Source organism: Thermobia domestica, chromosome 1 (assembly GCF_964235325.1).
Source record: "Thermobia domestica chromosome 1, izTheDome1.hap1.1, whole genome shotgun sequence".
NCBI lineage: Eukaryota > Metazoa > Arthropoda > Insecta > Zygentoma > Lepismatidae > Thermobia > Thermobia domestica.
In genome coordinates this window covers 98,005,899-98,026,364 of record NC_137454.1, presented here as the reverse complement: position 1 = coordinate 98,026,364, position 20,466 = coordinate 98,005,899, and positions in this window count along the sequence as shown.

The following is a 20,466-nucleotide window of genomic DNA, read 5'->3' as shown; positions in this document are numbered from 1 at the left end:
AAAATATAATAAATTTTGAGTATAATAATTTTCTCGTTGCTTTAAATATGTGACAATTCAGGTGTATAGAGACTTTTTGAACGCTCTGTATTAATAATATTATGTATCTTAAATATTAAATATTAATATGTAAATTAAATACTATACTAGCTGAATATACCTATTCTTCGCATGGGGTCAGTCTTTGGAAGTCAACGCCTGTAGGAGTATCACCATCCATTTCAGCGACCGCGAAAACTATGGATTTGACACTAATATCTGTCATTTTTGATTACGTTTACATGTTTCAGTATTCCCCCCGACCCCGGTGACCCCCGACCCGCAGCCAAATAGGGCGTATTTGGAAGTTAATGCGATGTGGGAGTTTCACCATTGATCTCAGCCACCGCGAAAACTATGAATTTGACACTAATGTCGGTCATTTTCTACTACTTTTACATGTCCCGGTAAATGATCCTCTGGTTCGAATTTTTACAAAAACGCTTCGAATTCGGTAACTCTCGGTTAACTTGTCTGGTTCCCAGGACAGTCCCGTTAAACGCCTCCCCTGAGACCCCTTAATTCAAAATTTGAAAAAAGCGCTTAGTCTTGATCTGGGATCTGGACCAAGGTACCCCTGACCAAAATTTGGTAACTCTCGGTCCACTCGTCTGGTCCCCAGGTCGCACACAGACAGACAAACAAACAAACTCTTTATTTTATTTAGATTTAAGTTAACAAGAAAGATTTCTCAGAAGAATTTTGCCAATAGTTTAGTCGCTAACACCATCATTTACGCACGAGTGTGTAGCGGACAAATACTGTGCGTGGGTTTTCTCGGGGTTCTCTCATTTCCTCTCACTTTGTTCATTTCACCACATCATTCATTGTCATAATCGCCGTCTCCTTTAGCCTACACTACATAATCATGGGATGTAAAACTGACAGTTTTTATTTCATTTCATATACACGCCTGACAAGAAGTAATTATACTTGAATCATGTAGTAATTTCAAAATGTTCTGATAATATACGAAATCATTATAGTTATTAACTCAACGGTGTGAAGTTAGTTGAAAAAAGGAATCTCGTTCATCAGAATTTTTAAACTTAGATCTTCAACCCGAGTGTAAAAAGAGAAAAATATCACTTGATGAATAAGCTACTCATTACAACTACTCATATTTATATGATATAAGAGAGATTGTCATTTTCCTGGTGGTCTTACAGTGAATGATATTTTTTACTGCAGCGATTACTATCCAGAGGTGACAGTAAGAATTAAAGGGAACAAGTTATCATTTCAAATCCACAATTTACACAGCCAGAACAACAGATTTGACAACAAAAGGTTGAAATAGTTATGTGTCAAATTTGTCTAGTCAAACATACAATGCAAAGCATGCGAAAACTGGTGTCACTTTCGTTGCTTTTTTTTTTTTTTTTTTTTTTGTTCGACCTTGAAGTCTCCCTGTTAAATAAATTCCTGAATGAAGACTCGTGATTGCGTTTAGGATAGGTAGACGACAGAATCGTGTTTGATGCCCCCCAACTGATCCAGCAATTTATTTTAACCTTCTGTCCGAAAAGGTCTACAACTTGAATCTTGTCACGTCACGAAACACTCATAAATAGTGTCAGAAGCTATCTTACTCTCTCATTCTTCTACGATTTTTTTTTTTCGATTTGCTTCTATTCCTTTCGTATTCTGATTACTTTGTCTCACTTCGAACTTTACTTTTATGAATATTATTGGTTCTTTTAGAGAAAGAACTTAAATAAAACCAGAAATTCTAAAATAAAGTACAACACAATGCAATACAAGTGCAATACAAGTAATATGTGTGTCACGGTTAGGAGAAAACAAATAACTATATATATATATATATATATATATATATATATATATATATATATACAATGCATGTGCAAATTGAAACAGGATGTGGGCCAATTACAGATTAGTTACTGGCGTCAAGGGCCGTACGAAACAATTTGTAACATTTTCACAAGAATTGAGTAGCCACATTCAATGGAGAAACTCGATTATCGTACACTAACATCACAGGAATACAAAAACAGTAACCAAAATATGTTACTCGAGTAAAAATGAAAAATCTAGTACTTACTTTTTTTTTTTAACTTTTGATTAGGTTCGAAACATAAAGTTCAGATGAAAGGGTGGGGGTGTAGAGGAACGATGGTTTCCGTATTGTTTTCCCACCGTTGTAAGGTCGCCAGAGATAAGTGTCCCACTATGCGGTCGAAGGCTGGAATTTTTTAAAATTTAGCTTAAGAGATTACGTAAGAAATACACTTTAAATGTCGGGTCAGGCAGGCCCGGGCCGGATGAAAGGGTTTAAGTGGGCTGGAGTCAGCCCAGGGGCCGGATGTTGCACATCATTGCTATATATATAAGAAAAACTTGTACTTAAGAGTGTATTATTTCATCTGTTGAGTTTCATTAGTCGCGTACTCTACCGTATATAGGAGATACTACCGCTATTCTTGTTATTTTCAGTGGGTACGGTGGCTCAGAGGTAGAGCGCCTACCTCTAGTGTGTGGGATCCATAGTTCGATCCCCGGCCAAGTAATTTTGTGGTGAACAACATCATGTCCATGGGTTTTTTTCGGGGTGCTCCCGTTTTCTCCTACATTCTTAATCCACCAATTATTCCATCATCATTCATTTGCCTTAGTCATATGTCTCCTTTAGCCTACTCATATGCCATTAGCCTACTCATATGCCTTTAGCCTACTCATATGTCATTAGCCTACTCATATGCCTTTAGCCTACTCATATGCCTTTAGCCTATTCATATGCCTTTAGCCTAAAGGACATAATCGTGAAACGTTAAACTGAAATATTTAATTTCACTTTTTCTTGTGATTTTCTTTTCTTTTAAAAAAACGAAAAGCAAAATGAAGGACAGAGTGTAACAAAGTTAAACAACAACAACAACAAAAAAAAAGTTCAAATTGAAACTAAACTCCCAAATGGGAATATAGAAATAAGTATATAAATCGTCTTGTATTCATCTTGTTAGTTTGATTTTCAACGAACTTTATAAGAAAAGTTAGTTACTGAATTCTCTATATTTGTGTGTATGTGTGAACCGTAAGTTATAGAGAGATCATATTGGTGTTGATCAATACCCAAGAGGATGGTGAACATTTTAGCACCAAATAGTAGCCGGTGGCCATTGGCAAACTGTCCGCCGCTCCCCTGATATTGGCCAAAAAAGTTCGGATTTAGGGAGATTTAAGCAGCCATATCTTGCGAACCGTAAGCCATAGAGAGATGACATTTTGCGATTTTTTAAAATTTTGAGCCCTCCATTTTAAGCATGTGTCTTCGTAAAACAACTTAACAGAACTCTTGAACAAAACATGTAGAAAAATTTAGAACTCAAGGAAATTATAAATGGATAGATATATTACAAGAATTTTTAAATGAGTATAATAAAGTACATAGAACTATTGGTATAAAGCGTGTAGAAGTTAATAAGAAAAATTAATTCTTTTTAAGTTCGTTCTGGCAATGCTCTTGGATCATTCCAAACTGTTTTATTATTTATTCCTCTTATTCTTGCGAGTTGGGACAATAGCTCCTCAATAACTGGAATCAGAATCAAAATGGAAACTCCCCAAATCTGAATACTAACTTCCAAGTGGAAATGATATTGGTCTTGGGTTCGATACATGGTGGGAGCACATGGTTTGATCGTATCTTAAACTGATCTTATAGTAAGACATAGACCCCATCTCATGTAGTTTCGGCATTGGAATTAGGCATAGAAAATAGACTAATATTTATTTATTAATTAATTATTGTATGCTACTCGTAGAACTCAGAAGTGGGATAATTTTTCTATTAAAGAACCAAATGTAGCTCCATGTACCATTTATTTGTAGATGTTCTAGTAAATGAGATACAAGCACTTAACGTATAATAAAAGTACAAGTATTTTTTTTTAATTTAAAACACAATACACCATAAAAACGAACAAGATGGCATGAAAGGTGTGAGAGAAACATAGGCTGTAGATACTGGTTTAAGCTTATGGCATTAATCTTCATGACAGTAGTTGACTTAGCCACCTAGTTGCTGAAACTGACAAACCTCCAGTAAAACATATATTTGAAGAAAGATAGAGAGAAAAAAAGAACATTTTTTTGCCCGCATGTTGGAATGTGTCACGTCTCAGTGTTTTTTCTTTCTTTCTTTTCATTTCTTTTACAAATCGACTCAGCAGCAGATGAAATTTGATGGCCTTTCCCAATGGGAGTCCTCTTCAAGTTGGAGAGGACATTCTTCAAGTTGTATGGATGGAGAAGAGGATGCTCTCTCAGAGCAGAGGATGCAGCAACTTAACCAAGGAGAGGTATTCCATTCACCTGTTTCCACCAACCTGCTACATAGTTAGCCTGTTGGTGGCATTACGGAAAATCGAGTTGAGAGTTCTTTTCCAGTGGCATTTTGAGATTGGTAAATGTCGTTACCCACCAGTTTAGAAAAGAAGGACATAGTTAGTCTTCACAAAGAGATTTGTCTTGCATTTTTTCCCCTACCTACGCCTTTTTTTTTTTTTTTGACACAAACATGTGTGACAGAATGCGACTCTCAATGTGGTCACACACGTATACTACTATACGTGCTGCACACACACAGCCCACCTAAGGTGTCACGTACTAAACCTCCAAAACATCGTAATGTCATTTGGCTTGAAGTTATGTCCGCCTTAAACTTTAACAGTTGTCAACGGGGCGTAAAGCAAGATATTTATCGTATCCTCTTCTATAAATGTATATGTACAGTTTTTTTTTTTTTTTTTTTTTTTTTTTTTTTTAGGACTAACTTTTTTTTGCTTATTTATTTCTTCTTTTCGGTTTCAACAACCTGAATACCTTGCATCCAACATTTCACCGTTTAGCTTTCAGTACCTTTTCTTCTCGTCGTTCTGAAAGTTTTACAACGAATGGAAGGAGGCGGAATGCTATATAATATTCTTCCGCTGGACTACTCACGAAGACACCTTATAACCAAGAAGAAAGATAGCAGTCAACTGGACACATAAATTTTGGCTAACAAGTTTGCACGAAAGCGTTGTGTTGGGGGAAGCTGATACAGCGGAAAGACACAAATTATATATGTGTTCTTTGCAATGTCAACTGAATTCCAATCTCAGCCACTGTGTTTTGTTTTGGATCACGAAAAAAAAAACTATATATCTAATTGTTCTGGTATGACTATGTCCTGAACAAATAAGTATACAAGTTCTGCCTCTGGCGTATACGAAGAAAAAAAAAAGTAAGCAGCATTGTTCAATAAAGGAAAAGAAGTTTTTATATCCAAGTAAGAAGACTTTCTACGAGTAATTATAATACATTATATATACACATTGACATGTTAACGAGAGTATTTTCTTTGTTGAATAAATACTCTTTCTACACAGAAGACCTTTCTTCACTTTTATACGACAGTCTAATCCTTATGTATAGTTTCTCTAAGTCTAAATTTATGACAGGAAATAAAAATCGTATTAAATTTACAACTACATCTAGACCTCCGTTTTACTTTCTCTCTGGTGTAGCCTATATAACATGGAATTATCTGATCATTATACGTGTTATCAATGCTTGTATGTGTATACACATATTGCTTTGTAAACAGTTCTGTGAGATTCACCTTTGCCTGAGTGTGTGTGTGTGATTTACTTTTTTTTTTTCAAACTTAGGGTCTATAGTGGGTGGAACATAACTATATTACTTGTCCGTTTTCTGCATTCCTTAGTACAATGAACTTTGACTTTTGATATCACATTAGATGACAAAGAAAGCATGAACTATATATAATATTTTGTCTATATTATTTACGTAATTTATGAGTGGGAGTGGTTGTAGTTAGTGTAATTCTAAAATTTTCACAAGATAGAATATACTCTGTTTTGTGAATAAATATGATTGGCATAAAGGACAAAAATGATAATGGAGAAGGTATTTTTTTTTAAATCAACAGTGTAAAACGCATATTTTAATATTTCTATTAAATTATAAAGGCTGCGAGACAATTTTAATAGCATAAGAACATTTTATATTATTTTCTTGACGATACATCTTAGATGAATAACTCCATTAATAACATAAATGGGTTCAGGTATACAGAAGAAACCAACTCACTGCAAGAAGAAAGGGAGAAAATTGTGTCGGAGGTAAAATAAGGAATTAAGAAAATGAAACGAAATTAAATCTTTCAGTTTAACGTCACACGATTATGCCTTTTAAACTAAGGAGACGGATGAATAAGGCAAGTTGAATGATGATGGAAGAATTGGTACAATGAGGTTGTTGGAGGAAACGGAAATATCTCGAGAAAACCCACGGACACGATGTTGTCTGATACCTCACAAAATGACAGGTATCATGTGACGGAAAAATTTAGAACACCCGATATATATATATATATATATATATATATATATATATATATATATATATATATATATATATATATATATATAAATTAGGTACTGTAGATAGACGTGTATTTTCTGGTGTAATTTTTAAATTTGGTCGCATTTCGTGTCAATAGTACAATGATGTATCTTGGTTAGGTTAGGTTATGAAATGAAATGAAATCTTTGAGTTTTACGTCCCACGTTTATGGCGGTTAGGCTAAAGGAGACGGTGATTATGAGAAATGAATGAAATGATGGAATGAAGAAAGTGGGAGGAAACGGGAGAACCCCGAGAAAACCCACGTACACGGTATTTGTCCACCACAAAGTTCACTTGGCGGGGGCTGGGATTAGGTTAGATTAGTTTGTAGAATTGTACTATATTAATTTTGTGTCATTTTGTATGTTTTCTTGTGTTTTATGACTTTTTTCGTGATAAAAAAACTTCGTATTTCAGTGTTTTTTATGTCTTCAGAACATTTTTCTATCGAATTTTGCAGTTAGAAGTCATCTATAAGAGTTTTATAATTTTCTTCGTAAATTTTAGTAATTTCTAAATTCTATATTTTCGGCCATCTTAACATAAATTCTCAAAAATTCCTTTAAATCGAACATTGCTTTCTTCTATATGCATCATCTGACGTAAAAGAAGAATTATCAGGTGTCAAAAGTTATTGGTCGGTATTTTTCATCTTAAATCACGATTTGCTCATCCTATTGTTGTCGAGATTTATCAGCCAGTCCACATAATCTTCTTTGTGAGAGAGATGTTTTCAAAAGTAGCATCCATAGTGGATGACACGGATTTATCATTGTGAACAATTTTCTGCGGAATATAAAAGATTTTGGATTATTCGAAGGAAAAAAGTAGTCTAGAAAAGGAACCAAAGTGGTGAACGTTAACATTGGTCATAAAAAACATTTTCTGCAATTTGTTATTAGGTTCATTAATCCGTGACGGAACGAAACGAGGATAAAATAGGAAAGTTGGTGCTTCGATGCTGTAGGCATTATGGCGGAATAATTTGGTTGTGATGACATTGGTATCCTCTGATATAGAATATTTTGAGATTACTGTATTCGTTCGTGGTTAAGCGAATAGTAGAGAACTAATAAGTTTAGAAATATATTTATCCCAGTATCTAAAGAAGGAACCGTGGTGTGCAGAAATATGGTGGAAAAGAAAATATTAATGTCTGCGAGTGGAAGTGAAGCCCAATCGTCTTATTGTCCAGGTTCGATGTCCGGTGGAAAGAATGGAATCCAGACCTTCTTTTGGTGTGCAATTGGTCCTGAAATCTTTTATTGAAGGTCGTGAGTATGGTGATTGTTTTGAAATGTAAAACAGAAAACCAGGTTAGTGAACCAAAATCATTCTATTCCATTTGTACAGTTTGACGATCAAGTAATGATTATGTTAGTGATAACAACCATTTTCACGATGTGTGAGTAATTACTTCGTTCCCTGTAGAGTTACTTTTCGAGCATTCGCATGTAAACAAACAGTTTGTCTTTGGAAAAGGGGGGTTATCCAAATTTATATATCATGTACAGTATCTTTTATTTCAGTATGCAATGTAGAAGGTAAATAAATTCATATAGGAATTTCGATATCTCTCTTTAGGCTTACATAACAATATATATATATATATATATATATATATATATATATATATATATATATATATATATATACAGTGGACTCTTTTTAATTCGAAGTCCAAGGGGACACGAAAAAACTTCGAATTATCCAAAATTCGAATTATCCAACAACATTCATTTTCACATATATAACAACAAACAAACCAAAGTACTGTGCATCAAAAACATATTCATATGGTGTAGACTTTACCTTTAAAGCAGCTTGTTATTTGCTTGATCGAATACCGCAAACTAACAAACGACATTGACTCCACATAATTCAAACTACGTGTATAATGGAAAATATATATACGTACAACACTACAACATACATTGAAAGCCCAAACAATTAAACACTAGTAACAATTTGAATATTCTGTTCTCACTTTTAAGAAGTCGTAAACCTCATTTGCTTAAATTTGATCATTTGCTCATTTGTTTTTGTACGGTCATTAAATCTTGAATTTCATGTGTTGTGTGGAATACGATATTAATAACATTTGGTTGACTTTATCAATAATTCATCTTAAATTTTCAACCAATTCTGAAACAAGATGAGATTGGCACACGTTCTCTAGCTTTACTTCTTCCCCAACTCACCTTCGTCTTTATCATTACATAGATTTTCTATTTATCTTTTGTATTACTCTTCCCTATGGCTGCATCTGGATAACTGAAAACACGTTAAAATTGTATTTCTCTGTTTACATCTGTCCAACATTAAAAATTTTCAATTGTATTTACTTCGATTTATCCAAAACACAGGTTAAAAAGTTCGATTTATCCACGATATTTTACTATTGTTTTCAATACAGTTTTCAAGGGGAATGGACTTCTGTTCGAATTATCCAAGTTCGAATTAACGAGACTCCACTGTATATATATATATATATATATATATATATATATATATATATATATATATATATATATATATATATATATGGCATTTATTCCGAAGTTGGGCGTCCGCTTTCACCACGTTTTTCCGCTCTTACCTCCTTTCCACATTTTCTGCAATTTGTTATTAGGTTCATTAATCCGTGCTCTTCACAAACTTTTAAAAGATTTTGCTCGTTATCAACGTATTGCTTCACAAATGTTAAAACTGTTAGTTCATTGCCTTTGCACATTCGCCATGTTGATAACATAAATGCTCGTTACTTTCCCACAATGCAACTGTTCGGTTACCTTGCGCCAAGTAGTTCCCTCCGCTCGGCGTATAGTCCCATGTTTATAACCGCTTATATATAACAAATAAACAAATTTTTCGAGACCCTTATATATTATCAAGCACACAAACGATTAAATTATCCTTATCTTTCCTGTAAATTTTAAAAATTTTCCTGAAAACGGACGCCCAACTTTGGAACTTAACCCATATTTTTTAAATAGGAACATGTACCAAATTAACTAGGTAGTACCCTATTGATACATACAAAGTAAAAAAAAAAAGAGAGAGAGAGAGAATTCGGTAGTGACGCGTTCTGAAATACCTATAGTTTATTATTATTTTATACATTATCAAAAGAAATGGAATATATATAGTAATGACATGAAATGCGAACGTGAAATAAAAGCAAGGATAGGAATGGCGAAAGAAGCCTTTAAAAGAAAGAAAAGTCTGTTTTGTGGGACCTTGAACAAAGAGTTGAGAGAAAGACTCATCTCGTGTGGAGAAGAATGGAAAGAATTAGTTGGGGTCGAGCGGAAAACGAATGAGAGTGTGTTAGAAATGGTGGGTGAGAAAAGAACAATTTTAGATATTATTAGGAAGAGGAAGAGAAACTGGTTGGGACATTGCCTAAGAAGAGATTGTATCATGAGGGACGTCCTAGAGGGTATGGTGGCGGGAAAGAGAGGGAGGGGGCGAAGGAGACTACAATTAATGGATGATATTAAAACAGAAAGATCATACGCGAAGACGAAGAGGACCGTGGAGCATGGAAGCTTCTCAGCTGCGGCAAGTGACATGCCAATAAAGGCAGAATACCTATGATATATATATATACATTTGTGTGTACAGTTGCACCACGTCACTGATGGTACGGAGTTCGTATCCCGTCTTCGATATTTTTTTAAAAAAAGATCAGTTTTCCTGTTCGCCTTGAAAGATTTTTTTAACGCTAAATTAGAGAAAAGTGATGGACGATAGACTAAGGTAAAGATACCCATTTCACTTTCTTACACGTGATAGTTTGTATTTTGTTTATGTATGTATTTGTGTGTAGGTTAAGTTAGTGGTACAAGGGTAGATTCAGTAACAATGGTCTGTAATAATTACAGAGAAAAGAAAAGATCAACAGAAAGTGAAACGGTACAGATAGCGTTTTAGGGGTACCCAAAAGTAGACATAACACCTTTCTAAATTCTTTATTTTTTTATTTTTATTTTATTTTATTTTTTTTTTTTTTTTTTGTTTGCGATCGTTGCGCAGAATTATTTTAAAAATTTCACATCTTACCCCTTTTGAGTTCAGCATTCCCACATGATGGTGGGGTGCACGAATGTTTTGTGGGTTGCCAGGTGCACTCCTGTAAGGGGCCCAAACAGGTTTGTGACTGGTTAAACTTGCAATGCATTTGGGCACACTTCAATCAAGGGAAGGTGAACGTCATACAATACACAAGTCAGATGCATGATTACATTTTCTTTTATTTATTTATTTCTGGGTAGATACATGTCCACGGAAAAATTACTTGGCCGGGGTTGCACCAGACGTATAAGGCATTAAGAAAAGTGAAGTGAGGAGTAGGGTGGAAATACGAAAATTGCCATTAAACAAAACTTCCGTATTGATCAAAATAACACGAACTTCGATAGAGACAGAGCTGACGCAATTTGTCTAGTTTTTCTTGTCTTCCTCCGTCTTTTGTGATCGAAGAGTACTTTAAAAAAACGAATTTATTTGCATGATTAATACACTTGAACAGTGACTAAGAATAGGATAGAAAATAAACTGATATAGTCACTTAATCAGTGCATTGGTTGGATTAGAGTTTAGCGTTACTTTCAGCAGCAAGGTTATATTAGACGTGAACCGACAGCTTAAGGTAGAATCCGAACCATATGTGCTCCCGCCGGGAATTGAACCTGAGTTTCATTTTATCACTGAAGTCAAAACCCGATTGAATAAATAAATATAACTATCTCACTCTATGAACTATGGAACCCGGATTCTGTGTGTGTTTGTGTAAGTTTTTTGTTCTGGGAACGAAACGTATCCTAATACCTTCTACTTTTGAAAAAGGAAATAAGTACGATGACCTTGTAAAAGACTTTAAAAAAATCATTGTCACAATTTCATTCATTAACTAAGATTAAATAAAAATTAATAACACATACACACACATATATATCCTTTTAGAAAAGAAATGAATTAAACGTGTCAATGTTCCTAAATTATTGTCGGAAGGAAAATTAGAAGACAAGCGAAACAAGAATTAATGAACACTTTTCTTTTGTTTTGTTTTCGTCTTTTTGCTTTAAATAACACAGTCAAGAAAATAAGTAACATAGTTATGAAGGATAAAGATTGTTTATCACGCAAAATGATTCTCTTTTGTTTTCGTTGATTTCAAAATACAGGAGAAAATTGACGTTCTCAGATTCTTTTTTTTTTTTTTTAAATAATTTATATGCTCTACCAAAGTTAAGAGTAACTTAAAAACAACTATAGTAAAGTATGAAAGATTAAAAAGAATCAAACGAGAGAACGTAAGGTCAATTAGAAGCTATTAGCGGCCAGTTTAAATCAATTTACATAAGACTTTGTCTTTTCACGACTTGGAATAATATCCTATTAAAACCCATCCAACCAGTTTTCGGCACGTAATTTCGTTTCGATATAATCCTAAGTGTGGAAAATTAGAAATTTCTGCGTATTTCGTTTTTTTTTCTCTCTCTCTCTCTATGTACCTCTATTTTATAGAGGAAATTATCTGCTTAAAAATTTCACAAGCAAATAAGACTTATGATACCCATGAAGAGAATATAAGTTTGATACTAAACACCATTATGAAGGGAAATTTTCCGAGACAAATTTCCCGGCAACGACAGAAATATTTCCCCTTTTCATTTCAGTGTGCCCTACTTTGTGGTCTTTCTGCCCTCTGTCGTATGACAGTAGTTTGTGAGTGCTTCATAAAAGGATGTATTTCTTTAAGCTATAATGAAATATGCCAAATACAATGGTTACAATAATAACAATAACCGAAATCATTCTAGAACTTTCTTAATTTGTTTGCGCTCTGAGATTCAGAGGGAGAAACATCTAATTGTATGTATAATTTTAATCGTGATTGCCTCCAATGGAGTCTAAAAGAAAATGAAATTGTTTCTGTTTTACATCCTACGGATATTATGTCGGCTAGGCTAAAGGAGACGATGGAGATGAGAAACGAATGCAATAATGGAACAAATAAAGTGGGAGGAAATGGAAGAACCCTGAAAAACCCACGCTCAAGAGAAGAAAAAGCGACAGAACTTGGTTACGTTTATAATTATGAGTTACGTAATTTTCTTCTACTATAAAGACATATACTTTCTATTATGTTGCGTGGTGACAGGCTTGGTCAATTCCGAGAATGACCCATAATTTATTTTTTTTTATTGTATGAGTAGAAACTGAGTGTCAGTTCTTTAATAAGAAGGGGGAAAAAGCTAGAAACAGGATTTTTTTTAACATTGTATAATAACTATTTGTTGTCTCTGTCAGATTTTACAATACAATTTTGAATGGTTATAGTGTCATCAGGGAATTTATTTATTTCTCCACACCCGACAAAACTCTTTCCCTTCTCTCACTGATAAATATATATATATATATATATATATATATATATATATATATATATATATATATATATATATATATATATATATATATATATATATATATATATATATATATATATATAAATGTATACAAGTATATAGACTAACGAATATAGGATCACACAGAGAGTGTGGGAGAGAGAAAATGTATACAGCCCCTCAAGCATCGTTTGGTCGATTTGCGGTGTTCAAATTTAAATTAAAAACATCCCTCATCTACGGCTGCATCACTGTTAGAAAGGTAATCAGTGCTTAATATCTCTACAGAGGCGACATCCACTAATAGACTTTGCACGTGATTCACTATTTTTTCCGCATTATAATTTTGTACTAATTCGTAGTCCTGAGACCCGTTTTCACGAGTGGAGATAGATGGGGGGAGGGGAGGGAGGGAGACATTTTTATGCCATTAGGCTGCTAATTCGAGCGGCTCATATTGGCTGCATCAACAGAGATCCGATTTATATAGTCACTCTCTACAACTCTTCAGTAGTTAGTATCTCAAAAACGAAGCTGAGTTTGATTAATTGTGCCCATCCCTCCCCCCTCAACCTCAACTTCGATAGCTTTACTTCCATATGACGTTATTCATTTCAAACTTATCTTCAAACCTACGTACGAGAGCATATATATATATCTTTTTAATTATCCCCCATCCGATGTCATTTTATTGCTATCCTCTGCAGGTTTTCCCTCATTAACGACAACATGTTAAAGAAAAAGGTACTTCAAATATACTCACACAGCTATTGCAGTTTAGATATTATAATATCTGGGGGCAATGTAGCTTAGTGGTTCGAGCTTTCGACTCAAGTCCGAGTGATTCCGGGTTCGATTGCCGACCCGTGCTTCCCAAATATCGGCGTCCACCACCGCTGATGCCTGAGTCACGTGAATTAAAGATGTGACGACGGTCACTAGGTCTTGAAAGCTTCTGATACACGTGTTAGAGACAAGGCGACGCAGCAGGCTGATCCCCTATTCTCGCTAGGCTCGACATATTATTTTTTTAAAATAACACAACAAATGTGCCTGTAACAGTAGAAACCCATAGTTTTAAAGGAGTGGTCTTATATTATTGAGCACTACAGTACATTGTTAACTAGCCAATTATTGTCTCTCTCTTCCTAACTATGGCATACATACTACTCATACGGGACCGTGGTGGCTCAATAGGAAAGCGTTCACTTTCGGTGTGTGGGAACCTTGGTTCGATCCCTGCTCACCAAGTGGGCACTGCGGGGAAGAACACCATGTGCGTGGGTGTTCTCGGGGTTCTCCCGTTTCCCCTCCACTTTCTTCATTCCACCATTTTCATTCATTTCTCATCATTAATGTCTCCTTTAGTCTAGCCAGCATAATCGTGGGACGTAAAACTCAAAGATTTCATTTCATTTCATACCACCGGTGCTCGTAAATATTAAGTCATTATCTTAAGTACTTCGCATCACAGGAGGTTACTTGCTGTACCTTAAGAAGTTTTCAGAGCATTTTTCTTTCTCTTTCTTTCTTTCTTTCTTTCTTTCTTTCTTTCTTTCTTTCTTTCTTTCTTTCTTCTCTCCTTCCTTCCTATTCCTACCATACCTTTCATTACCTCCCTCAGAATACACTGCTTCTCATATAATCATTTCTTCTCCCTTTTCAAACATAAAACATAAGACATTTTCTACCCTGTAGCTTCTAGCATTTCCTCATTGGTCGGCACATATTAGCATCAATATACAGGGTGAACCAAAAGTAGGTGGACAGCAAATGATAACATTTATGTTGAGATGACATACACAGTTACGGACTTTCTGAACTATCTGAAAAGAAAAAATATCAAGTTTCAATAAATTTAGGTAAAAAATTAATAATATAACTCAAAGACCATAGTTATAATGAATACCACTGATATAGTACGGTATAATCCTATCATAAACCCCATTTTACCTACTTTTGGTTTATTGTGTATAGTATTTTTTAAATTATATTTTTAGTTGATGTTTGCAGATGGTGAATAAAATTGTGGAAGACAGATCTTTTTCGTAATTATTCTTCTAAGCACTGTTAATTTTGGACGTTTTAAAATATTGAAGTCTAATTATGCTTGTTTGGACAAATAATCGCCAAACTAAATTTTATTTCGTACCAGCCTTTTGCTTTTAGAAACCCTATAATAAAAACGAAGTGCTAATGTGACTTTATGCGCGTGAGGTAACTTCTTTCTCAACGCCCTTCATTTCCATATTTACCTTCGGAACAAAAAACGTCTACATCTTATGAGTAATGAGATAAAAAAATAAAGGGTTTTGATTGAGAAGTAATGGATACACACGACGTTACAAACTTGACAATTTTCTTACCATAAATTTGTATTTGAGAAAAACAAGTACAGATAATGTCCATTAATTTCGTAATTTGTCCGGACTTTCTGAGTTATCTGAAAAGAAAAAAAATATCAAGTTTAAATAAATTTAGGTAAAAAATTAATAATATAACTCAAAGACCATAGTTATATATAATGAATACCACTGATATAGTATAATCCTATCATTAACCCCATTTTACCTACTTCTCCATTAATTTTATTCCAATTTATTCAGTGTAGTTGACCCACAATTGGAAGAGATTCTTTTTAACATTTAGTGTGAATTTTATTGATATTTTATTACAGGATTCACAAACCTATGAAGAAATCACTTATATTATTGTTAAGTTAAAAACTATTTTTCTTATAATAATAATAATAATAATAATAATAATAATAATAATAATAATAATAATAATAATAATAATAATAATAATAATAATAATAATAATAATAATAATAATAGAACAAACAAGTTATACATATATTTGTTAGGGGAGACAGTGGCAATTTGAGTCAAGGGGCTATTTGAGTCAAAATAAGAAAACCATTCACTATGTATTTTCTGTGTTGAGAAAACCATTTACTCAACAGTTGTCAGAAACGTGAATATTTTCTTAGCAAGATGATTTGCAACATTTGTTTTCTTAGCCTGATATAATGTTATGTATACAGTAAATAAGGTGCCAAAGCTGTTTAAGTGCATATTTTTAGTGAAGTGTTTTCATGTGTCTAAGACACAATGTTTGTATACAAGGTGAGTCAAAAGTACCTTACCAGTATCGCCCTTTATAAAATGAAAGCGAGTGTAGGTAGCCGGAATTGGTAATTGTTGAGACATGCTAGACCGAGGTTGAACCTTTTTATAATACATATCAGGTAAACGGAAGCCATCTTGCTCTCCACCATTTTGAATCTCGCTCAGAAAGTTTAAATAGGAAAGGAAACCATCTGATATGTAAAACAGAGCTGGAATTTTAAAAGAAACTCAATGGTTTAATCAGATTTAACATAACTGTAAAAACTTTGAACTATTACACGCACCATAAAGGTTCCCCCTCGATCTAACGTGTCTCTGCAATTACCAATTCCTGCTATCTACACTCGCAACGGAACATTATCTATGTTTGGAGTTCAAACTTCAAACATAGATAACGGTATTTTATTCTAATAAACTATGCAATGGATAACTCGAGAGAAAACTATTACGTCCTGAAAGAAATATGTAAATTAATCAAATCATCAATCATGCTTATTATATGCACGTTATATCCAGAATATCTTTCACATGTGTTTAATACCCGTTGTCTAGAAAATAGTCGTTGAAACAAAGAAGTAAAAACGAATGGGTAGTCTTGAGATACTTTTAAGAAAATAAAAAATACTAGCCCGTAATTCACTTGGGAAATGTGAATAATATATTTGAACTCTCTTTCCATCCCATTTTATACGTATTACAACAAAAATAAAATTACAAAAACACAGCTCGATCAAAGAGATTATTATTATTATTATTAAGTATTCTGCCTTTCGGCAGGTCCTGGGACTAATGAGGATTTTTTTTTTTTTTTTTTTTTTTTAGATTTGGATTGAGGATTTTTTCAATTCAAATCGAACTGAAAAAACCTTCTACGCTTCTCGATCTTCAGCTTCCTCTTTTAACTCCCAATATTTTCTTCTATTTTTCAAATCATCGACAAGCTGTGTTCTTCTTCCCCTTTCTCGCTTCCCTTCCATCTTTCCTTCTTTGGCGGTGTGAAGAAGATAATTTCTTCGCAAGATGTGCCCAATCCGATTGACCTTCCTACGAACCGATCTCGTGAACCGGTCCAAAACAGCCAAAACCAGCACTGCACCAGAAGAAGGTCCTCCTGTGTGTTTGGTGGACTGCACGCGCCATCGTGCATCAGGAACTGCTATCAGCTGGTCCATGCGCCGACTACGTGGGTGCTCCGGGGCTCCGGCACCCACACAAATAATCTTGTGCGTGTGGCGCACCCACACGATTTTTAGTTTGGAACCAGGTTTGAACCCGTTTCTCCTCCGTTTAAGTCCGCCATATTATTGACCGAGCTAGGACAGGCCAAACTTATCTTTATAGTACCGGTATGTTTTACTTTATCACAGCACAATTCTTTGTGCAGGCCCGTATCCACAGGGGACTATGGTGTCCGGGCCCCTCCTAAATTTTTACTGGCCCCCTATAATATTCACGGGGGTTTGCAAATGAACTATAATATGTTTGGATCGAACCCTCCTAACTTTTACCGGGCATCCCTTACACTTTTAGGCTAACTACGGGTCTGCTTTTATGACAGTGTTCATAAAAGATCTTAACTAAAAATAAATCAATCAAATATCGAGACTTTCCTGAAAACATATAGGCTAACATGTCCCACCATTGATGTGCACATACATACATTTTCTAAATTCGGCGCCGTTGTAGTCAGCAGTTGAGCATTGTTCAAGAAAAACTCAAAACTCTGGAGCCAGCACTTCTGAATTTCAAAGGAATCCTCCTGTTACAGGACAACGAAAAGCCCCACTAGGCTAGATGATCAGGGACACCATTCTACGCCTTGGATGGGAAACACTATTGCATCTACCATACTCTCCGGACATTCTACCATCCGATTATCACTTATTTCATTCCTTGGACAATTACCTTGGAGGAAGCCAGTTCAAATCCCTCGTAGAGGTACAAAATGCACTTGATACCTTCTTCGCTTCACGGTTTACCAAGTTTTACCGCGATGGAATTCATGGTCTTCCAGAGCGTTGGCAGAAGGTCATCGATGCTGATGGGAACCATTTTTGATCTTCCAGGTACGTCTTAGGTGACATATCGATGCTCGAAGTTTGTGGGTGAAAAAGCGATAGAATTTTCTTGGTTGCCTTTATATAACTCCATACCACCAGTTACTATATCAGTTGCTTGATTTAAGCAATATCATTTAAAAATAAATATTCCAAAAAACAGTGGAGTTGCAGCGACACCAGATGTAGGCGTACGTGAAACTTTAACACAATTAGAGTAACACAAAGTCATTGTGTTAAATTAACACAGCCATTTTTTATTTCAAGAAGTCGTTTCAAATGATTCAGCCACTTTCTCACATAGGTCACATTGTAAATACAAAGTCGAAAATTAAATTATATTATAGAAGTTACACCATTACCCCTCTCAGAAACGGAATTGTCGAAAACTCAGGAAAAAGAGTTCACTTATTTTCATTAAGATGTTCTTATCTCCGTAACTTGAGAAGCTTGTGAGACACACTATCTTTGATATGCAACTTGAAACCTTATCTTCCTTAGGATACGCGTTTTAATCAAAATGGTGTAATTTTTTTAAAAAAAAGTAAACAATAGGCCCGAGTCAAATACTGATTATATTCAAAAATTCATTTCAAACAGTTCAGCTGTTTTTCAGTGATGATGTAACAAATAACATCGATTTAATTTACTTTTATATAAAAATCCAGATACAAATTCATCAAATGAAAGTAGTTTGATGATGACAAAGAGAGAACTCTAACTCATTTCAGTGGAGACAGCATGGGGGCGCGGTGGCTCAGTGGTAGAGCGTCCTCCGGTGCTTGGGGTCCCTGGTTCGATCCCATCTCGAGCCGTGTGGACTTTGTGGTGGACAAACACCGTACTCGTGGGTTTTCTCGGGGTTTTCCCACTTTCTTCATTAAACCATTTCACTCGTCTCTCATCATCACCGTTTCCTTTAGCCTAACCGGCATGGAACGTAAAACTTCATTTTTCAGTGGAGGATTTCATTTCATTTTTCAGTGGAGGCAGAAAATTCCAATTTGGACTGTTTATACAGACATATGAATTAATTGTAAGTTTATCAAGTAATTTTGATCCACCTATTTGAAAGAATCATACGTATTTCAGAAATCCTAATGTTTCATTAATAATCTATTACGATCTACGCCACTTCGTTATTGTTCTTCATCATCTCCTAACCTCCCCCCTACGTCAAAGAAATTGAAATATCCATTATTTCAGTTTAGTTTGCCAGAACATCAAATCATTGCAGTAATTTCGGTGTGTCAGGTTTGCTGAGTGTTCCCGGAAAGCGTAATCGAAATGAAACTCTTAGCGCGCTTTCTTGTCTGTACTAAACGTGTTTTCAATATTTTCATTTGATTGGACGGCAGTAGAACGTGGTTAAATGTTGGGGAAAGTAGCATCTTAATCATTTATTTTTTACTGGTGTAACGTCCATAAAGAGTGAGTAAGCGAGAAGCATAGAAAGATATTAGGAGAATGTTTAAGGAGGCGAACCTCGGTGAGACAGCCGTTAGTGTGATTTGAGTAATGCAATCGGAGTGGACAGCTCTGGGCGCCGAGGCTAACTGCCCCAATGAAGAGCTCATCCATTATTCGTCACACTAACCCAGGTTTCCTTGGCGGATCTCTTAAGTCCTGCCATTTCGTTTCCCCCGATTTCCTTCTTTATTAGTCTCGTGGCTTCCCAGCGCCCGTCCAAATCCGATAGCGCTTGGATTTTCCAGGATGTGATGCTCCCGAGGGAGTTCGTTGTAGAGGAGTTGGTTTTGGTTAGGACGCACAACTACTAGAGGTCTTTTTGCCTTGCGGACAAACACACACACACAATAACAAACACACTCAATTATTAAAACGTTTTCCAGCTTCCCAAGGCTTTCACAAGGAAATTGGTGGTAGTAGTAGTGGAGACGCAGTATATTGTTATTGCAAGCAAACAGCCTCTATAACTTTTGAGTCTGTTTTCATCCATGTAATAATCAGATCACGAGATAATAGCTTACTCTTTGCCTCCGTATTTCTTCAACGAAATCCACCACCCTTTATTTACTTTTCTTCCTTAGAAGCAGTGGCGGCTATCAGGGAAGTCATATCAATAAAGAAAAAAAAAACTAATCGTATCAAACTAAGGAAAGAAAACTTATTTAATGTACTAATTTTGTTTCAGTAATTAGAATATTAGGTAAGTTTTGTTCCCTTAATTCGAAGTGGCAAAGATTTTATTTTTACCTTTTTTTTTTTTTAACCTTTTAGCACTTTTGACCATATTTTTAAGTTTTGTTTGGCACGGTCATAGTAGTTCGGAATTCTTCCATAGTGACGAGTTGCAAGATCTGCCTGAGTGCAGGTAAAGCATTTCGCGTACTACAATTTCACGTTAGTCGGTCTATTTGTAAG